At 38.8% G+C, this 7916-nt stretch overlaps 1 protein-coding gene across 3 annotated transcripts in view; it reads left to right on the forward strand.

The window, feature by feature from the left end:
* Window positions 1-3839: 3839 nt before the first annotated feature.
* The window catches only part of foxp1b (forkhead box P1b), a 137449-nt gene continuing 133372 nt past the window's right edge, over window positions 3840-7916 (forward strand). The window contains exon 1 of one of the 3 annotated variants that reach the window (XM_079628872.1): window positions 3840-3902. The gene's annotated coding sequence lies outside the window, so the exon portion shown is untranslated. The remainder of the gene's footprint in view (window positions 3903-7916) is intronic. The other 2 variants (XM_079628873.1, XM_079628874.1) reach the window with 2 other exon arrangements.

Genomic DNA, 7916 nt, shown 5'->3' on the forward strand with positions numbered 1-7916 from the left:
CAAATAATGTGTAATACCTATTTTAATGCTTCCCCAATTTTTTAGCTGATCCCTATAAAAGGTTCCACTGCGCAGGGAACCATCTGCAAACATGGAAACCAAACATTGTAGGCTCCGTTCCGCATTTACCACGGCGCACTGTACACAAACAAAGTGTTTATGGCTCACTAAGCTGAACCTATCCTGGCCCGAGACAGAAGCGAAATTACTGAATGTGAGGTAATCGGTTATTTCAGTTTGACCACTTCCTTAAACTCCTGCTATTACATAGTTATATGTGAGGATATGTTTCCAAAGAAAACCTCTGACTCTCCTGTAGGTCTAATGGCTTGGTTGATTGTGCAAATCAAATATTTAGCTGGACTTAAAAAGTAAAGTGGAGACTATGATTATCTTTACCTGGAAATTGCAGTGTTGGGGAGAGGGCACCGTGATGTAGTTGCAGGACAGTCAGCCATTCTTCTGTGCCCTTTTTTTGTCCTTTTGCAACATCTAGACTGTGACCTGGGAATTTTGCTTGTTATAGTGATACATTGTTTATATCACAGTGATTTTAATGTGCGGTGCGTTTGACCATTACATTTCTTAAATAAACCTAAAGAGACTGATTTTGACTGAACAAACCTGGCTTTATCAAGTCAAACTTCAACAATTAATTTGCATCATCTCTCAGAAATGTTCACTGAAGTTGTGCATTTGATTGGCTTTAGTTTTTAATTTGCCTCTTTTATTAGTACAAATAGCCTATAAATAATTATTGATATTTATTGTTAAATTAGTTGATTTAAAGGAAAATTATTAAATGCCATTGTTTTCATTTAGTGGAAACAATCTAGATTTATGCATTGATGATTTTATAACTTTATTGTGCTTTGAGCATTAACCATTTTAAATCGACTTGTCTAAGTTATGGTCGAGGCTATAATTTAATGTTATGCAGGAGACAAAAACATATGAATAAAATCACCATTGTAAGCTGTTTTTTAAGCAAATTAATAAATATTGAGATTATATATTGAATACAAGCAAAAGGCTTTTAGCTATATTGCCTGGTACCCAATAAGCAAAAAAAAAAAAAACTTTCTTTGTCAGTTTTTTTACATCATTGGAAATGTGTCTTGTTTTAAGCAAGAAGCCATGAACGAATAAAAAAAAACATCATGCGTGATGTTAACACACTGGTTGTGAACCTATATCGACACTCAAACACAGTTTGCTCCTGTCCATCCTTTCAATTGTCACATGGTCTTCATTATCGTCACTCCAAGCCTATTACTTGGATGTTTAACCCTTTTCTCCCTTCTTCAAGGACAAACGGTGTACGTGACGGGAGATCTCTGTGCTAAAATCCCCGAGCTCTCTTGAAGCAGCAGATCCCTTTTTCAACGCCAGCTGTTCTTCCAGATAAACTCTGCGGCGTCCTCGCAGATTCTCTTAATATGATTCCGCAGGGTCGGGCTCAGGAGAATAGACGCCGAAACAAGCGTGCCAGGAGAAAGAGAGCGTTGAATTTTTCATCAGCAGGCCCTCGTAGTGCTGCAGCACTTTTTTAGTAGGCGGCCGGCTCATTCATGAGCAGATGTTCAGCGCAGGTCCAAGCTGCAGTTAGCATGAACTCTGCTGCCCTCTCAGCCGTTGGCTGCAAGGACGTTGGCAGCGACCCCGGCATCTGAGAATTCATTCCCGGCAAAAAGCGTTGAGCGCCGCTTCGCCCAGACCCCTTTTTTTAGCCGCGTTGCCCAGCCCAGGAGCCGGCCAGAAATGGAGGAGGGCTTTTCTTTTGACAGGCCATCAGTCTTCGCTCTGACACTGATGAAAGACTCGCCCGGGTCAACTCAGGGGACTGGCCCCAAAAATTCCTGAAGACAATTTTGCTCAAGTTTATCATTAATTTTTTTATGACGTCCTCTGTATGAAAATAAGCCACCTGGCACGAAAACCTAAACAGCCTCTTTTTGAAAACAAAAGCAGCCTTTTTTGCGTCATTTGTGTGAAGGTACCCTTGAAACGGGGAATTGGTATATCAGATTAATGCAGGTGGTTTAGGGGAACGCGTTGGTCAGGCTGGTCGCTACACTAAAGCCCAGCTGCTGCTGTGGTTAGCCAGGTGGTTCGGTTAGTGTGGTGACCTCAATACAACCCAAGAGACTTGAATAACAACCAATACAGATGAAGCATTATCGTGTTTCATTTACATAACACTGTTATGTTACCATACGTCCATGTAGGCTTTTCCCGTCTGAAAAGGCTCGAACGCCAAACCTGCATATGTTCCGCATGGAAACTGTGAAATGTTTTTCTTCTTCTTCGTTGCGACGCATGTAAAGCTGTAATTGAAGGATGATGAGGTTTTTAGTCGTCTTTTTTCTTCTCCCCCTTCAAGCACTTGTTTCTTCAGCACGTCTCCTACTTCACACTATCTAATTGGCCATTTTCAGGTTGGGTTTATGAGAGCAAAACTAATTAGTGTTTCTAAATTCAGAGAGCAAGAAAAAGGGAGGAAAAAAAAAAGGAAAACATGGTTGAATGGATTGTTCTGGTTTCCTCTCTGGTGTCAGGCTCATAACAATGAAATAAAGAGTCTAATCACTTTTAAACTGCTGTTTTTTTTTTAACCAACACTGAATGTCACTTTCTCTCCTGGCATTTTGTTTGGCACGATCACAAGCCCGGGAATAAAGCGAGTGCTTGCCCTCTTTACAAACTTTTCCCATTGTAATTCGTGGGAAGGCAATGCAGGAAAAAAAAAACAATGCTCATGTTTTTAGCTGGGGTCGTTTCTTCTTTTGATTCGGAACGTCCTGGTGAAAGACGGGGGAGGGTGGAGAGTTTACAGTAGCGTTGACTTTTCGCCCGTTACCTTTATTCAGAGTGCTCCAGCTGCAGCTCGCCCTCAGGAAGGCCACCGCGGGTGCGCACTCACACACACCGGCCCTCAGTGTGAAAGAAAGCCCTGTTTGAGTTGGCACGCGCAACTTTTGCTGCCTCTGCAAGACAGACACCAGCGGCGTCCGCGCTGGCCAGGCGGGCCGCCGTTCTTCTAATCAGGATGTGCCTTTTCCACCTCTCTCAGGAAACACATTTCTGCCTCTCCCTCCCCTTAGCGCTAAAAAAGCGAGGGACGGACTTGAGGGAGAAAGTCGGTGAAGATGAGTGACAGGATTGGAGTCCGAAGGGGATTGGGCTAATCTGAGTTTAGTAGCACTCCCTCAACACCTCACCCTCCCAGTCTCCACTGGGCCTTCATTTATATTGAATAAAAAAAAGTTTATAGGTCAGTTTAACAATGTGCCGTAAAACTTGCACTATTTTTATTTTTCTACCTTGCTGCCGGAGGGATTTGCGTGTTGAGGGCCAGTAATTAAGAAGCTGTGAATCCAGGGTTAGGGAGGAAGAGTGTTTAAATGCAATTAGAGCACACGCTCGAATCAATTTGAACCCAATTACAGTTTTCACAAATGTGCTATTATTTGTTTAATCAAGGGAATTTTGCCCTCTTAAGATGCTAAAAATGTATCGCGGTATTATTTAAACACGGAGCGAAAATAAACTCGACGGAAGCGGTTAATGAACAATTTCAAAGTGACCTCTCTCCGTGTGCCCTCCCTCGTTACCTTGTTCTTCTCCGAAAAGAAAACTCCATTTGATTTGTCTGGAGATAAAGCTATCACAATATCGCTGGATAATTAGCACAAAATCCACATCAGTTTTTTTTTTTGAGGAACTGGATGTGGAGCACCAGTCTCTGATGATTCAAAGTTTAGATTTCCTCATTTCTCACTGATGTTTTTTCCTGTATGTCCTTCTCTCGTCTCTGTCTGCTCTCTTCCACCAGTCTTTCTACCTGCTGTCTGTTCTGCAGGCACGAGCGTGCAGTGGTCCAGCCCTGTGGATGCTGAACGGTACGTCTTACGGTTTTAACTGCGTACTTGTGTGCCTGAAAGCGCATTTGGACACTATAGCCACACTTCTGAATTCATTTCATTGCAATAGATAACTAAGTGGCATTTAGAAGCAAAAGATGCGCTACTCAAAACGGCACTTTTTATGAGACATTATTGTAATTACTTTAAACCAAGTCATGAATGTATAAAGTCAGTTCCCCTCAAGGGTTTTCGCCCCTTAAATTACTATATGAACAGCAATTCTGCTGTATGTAATTTAAACAATGCAACAAACACTTTTTTAATGAAGTGTTATAATTTATTTATTTTATTTAAATAAATGCCTCTTGCCTCTTGTCCTACATAATGTAATTTTTTTTAAATAAATGCCACTTGCCAAATGCCAATATTTAATTCCCATCGAATGCTTTTATGTATTTCTTTAGAAGAAATACCACTTAATTTAATATTTAATTATTTATTATTTAATATTTTATTTATTTATTTAAATATTTGACTTTTATATTTAATTCCTGTCTAATGCATTTATGCGTGTATTTCTTTAAAATAAATGCCACTTTTATTTATTTAACTGTTTGGTAATTCATTTATTATATATTTATTTATTTATTTGTGTATATACATATATATATATATATATATATATATATATATATATATATATATACAGTCATAGTCAGAATTAATGGCACCCCTGGTAAATATGATCAAAACTGGCTGTAAAAAATAAATCTGCATTGTTTATCCTTTTGATCTTTCATTCAAAAAATTGCCAAAATTCTAACCTTTCATTGAAGCAAGAGAATTGAAAGTGGGGCTAAATCACATTATGAAATAAATGTTTTTCTCCAAAACACGTCGGCCATAATTATTGGCACCCTTTATTAAATACTTTTTGCAACCTCCTTTTGCCAAGATAACAGCTCTGAGTTTTCTCCAATAATGCCTGATGAGTTTGGAGAACACCTGACAAGAGATCAGAGACCATTCCTCCACACAGAATCTCTCCACATCCTGCAGATTCCCAGATCCATGTTGGTGCTTCTTCTCTTCAGTTCACTCCACTCATTTTCTATAGGGTTCCGGCCAGGGACTGGGATGGCCATTGCAGATCTTGGTTTTGTGCTCAGTGACCCATTTTTGTTTTGATTTTGATATTTGTTTTTGGATCACTGTCCAGTTGCAAGATCCAAACATGGCCCGTTATAAGATTTCTAGCACAGTCTGTTTCGATTTTTTTATCTGTTGGTATTTGATCCAATACATGATGCCATGTATCTGAACAAGATGTCCAGGACCTCTGCTGTATATTTAATGCTCTGGGCCTAATTTTCTGCCAGAGTATTTCATTTTACACATAGGGTACTTTTTTTATCCCTGTGTGCACCAAACCCATCTTAAGTGTTTGCTGCCAAAAAAGCTATTTTTTTGGTTTCTCTGTCCATAGAACGTTTTAAAAGTACCTGACACGACTGGAACTTCAAACGGGACAGGTTCTATGGTCAGATGAAACAAAAAAAAATTGCTTTTTTGGCAGCAAACACTTAAGATGGGTTTGGTGCACACAGGGATAAAAAAAGTACCCTATGTGTAAAATGAAATACTCTGGCAGAAAATTAGGCCCAGAGCATTAAATATACAGCAGAGGTCCTGGACATCTTGTTCAGATACATGGCATCATGTATTGGATCAAATACCAACAGATAAAAAATCGAAACCTAACAGACTGTGCTAGAAATCTTATAACGGGCCATGTTTGGATCTTCCAACAGGACAGTGATCCAAAAACAAATATCAAAATCAAAACAAAAATGGGTCACTGAGCACAAAACCAAGATCTGCAATGGCCATCCCAGTCCCTGGCCTGAACCCTATAGAAAATGAGTGGAGTGAACTGAAGAGAAGAAGCACCAACATGGATCTGGGAATCTGCAGGATGTGGAGAGATTCTGTATGGAGGAATGGTCTCTGATCTCTTGTCAGGTGTTCTCCAAACTCATCAGGCATTATAGGAGAAAACTCAGAGCTGTTATCTTGGCAAAAGGAGGTTGCAAAAAGTATTTAATAAAGGGTGCCAATAATTATGGCCGACGTGTTTTGGAGAAAAACATTTATTTCATAATGTGATTTAGCCCCACTTTCAATTCTCTTGCTTCAATGAAAGGTTAGAATTTTGGCAATTTTTTGAATGAAAGATCAAAAGGATAAACAATGCAGATTTATTTTTTACAGCCAGTTTTGATCATATTTACCAGGGGTGCCATTAATTCTGACCATGACTGTATATTTAAAATTGATTTATTTATACATTTCTTTATTTACCAATTGTTTAAGTGAATTCATATTTATTTAAATGCCACTTGGTTTAATATTTAATTCTTACCTAATGCAATGACATTCATATGTTTGTAAGTGTGACTTAATTGTCTTGGCAAAACACATCGGTTGAAAAGTGCCAACAGTTTAGATGTATTTCGGCATGCTGTCGCAAGGTCAGTTTTAGCTAATCTGAATTCGAAGACTGTACACACTTTAACTATAGTGTACCGCCACATTTGTTTTTGATCCATGTCTCTCACGGCCTTCACTTCCTGTGTGATATGTAAACAAAACAAACAAACCATGACACTGCCCACGTCACAGTGCCAGTCTATGTTCAAACCCTGTTGTTTACAGTAAACGTTCATACATGTTCATGACCTTCAGTCACAAAAAGCATCCGTTTGCGGCGCATGATATGCCGTATTAGTGCCTATTAGCATATTGTCTTTGAAACAAGTGCTCAACAAGCATTAACCCACATATGCATCTAAATGTCTCAATTCTGCCATCAATGTTTGATGCGAAATACATGTTTTAGTCAGTCTTTTGTGAGGCATTGTGAGTTTAATGGAGCTTCTGCAAAGTCTATTCCTACTAGCTTGGCCAGACAACGTTTTAGAAAAGTGCTTCTAACGGTTTCACCCGCTAGTAAAACTGTGTACGTTACTGATTGATAGTAAATGGAAAACATGAATGTAAATTGTGTCATTTGATAATGTAAATGGAGAGCCGAGCTATTTTCCCCCACCCCCATAAAGAAATCAGCCCTATTTACATAGTCAGTTGTGCTTATGAGACTTATGGAAATCAATCTCTTGTCATTTTCCAACTACACAATTTCACGTTAGTTCAGAGATCACCGATTTGAAAGTCAATATGGTGACATTGGCTCGGCTCCATGTTGGTAACATGAATTAAACATAACAAACAAAACAACATGCTCTTCAACAAACTTTTAGATGAGTTGTAATGCATTAATCACTCACATTGCATGCGAATGTACCCAAAATGTATGATTATTTCCTCTTGAATATTGATTTTTTTTATGGCGTTTAACGGAAATTTAGCTCTTATGAAAGTCCAAACTTTTGGCGATCTGAGTTAAAAAGCACTCCAAATATGTTTTAGTGCAGGTTATTATTATTTAGTTATTCAGATTTATGACCATAACAGAAAGCGAAGGCAGGTGTATTCGAGCTTGTCCATTAAAGTGTACTTTGCAGGGTCCAGTTTTAAAGTGGCCAGCAAGGCAGCTGTGACGAGAGTTATTGAAGAGGGTCTTCGTTTAAACGTCTTGCACATGGTTTTCCACTTTCTTTAAAAGCACTTTTAGGACTCATAATTGCTACTTACATGTTGCAGATGGGTTATGACTAATGAGGGGACTACATTTATGACTCAACATGAGGACATGAAAGCTCTTCTTGCTGTTGAATTTAACCTTTTTAATATTGACTAATTATTTAGGTTAGGAAAGATCTTAAGGCACTTTAATACTTTAATACATTCCATTAGTTACATTAGTCGACACCTTTCAGAGCTTTTCTACCTCGTTTTTGTAATATCTTTGAGATGCATTTGACTGTAGCCTCACATGCTTGTGCAGAATATGATAACATAACATAATAATTGAACTGTACAGGTCGGTTGACTGTTTAATAAGACCTTTGAGCAGTGATCACACCTTGG

The sequence above is a fragment of the Phoxinus phoxinus genome (genome assembly GCF_949152265.1).
Source record: "Phoxinus phoxinus genome assembly, chromosome: 11".
NCBI classification, from domain to species: Eukaryota; Metazoa; Chordata; class Actinopteri; order Cypriniformes; family Leuciscidae; genus Phoxinus; species Phoxinus phoxinus.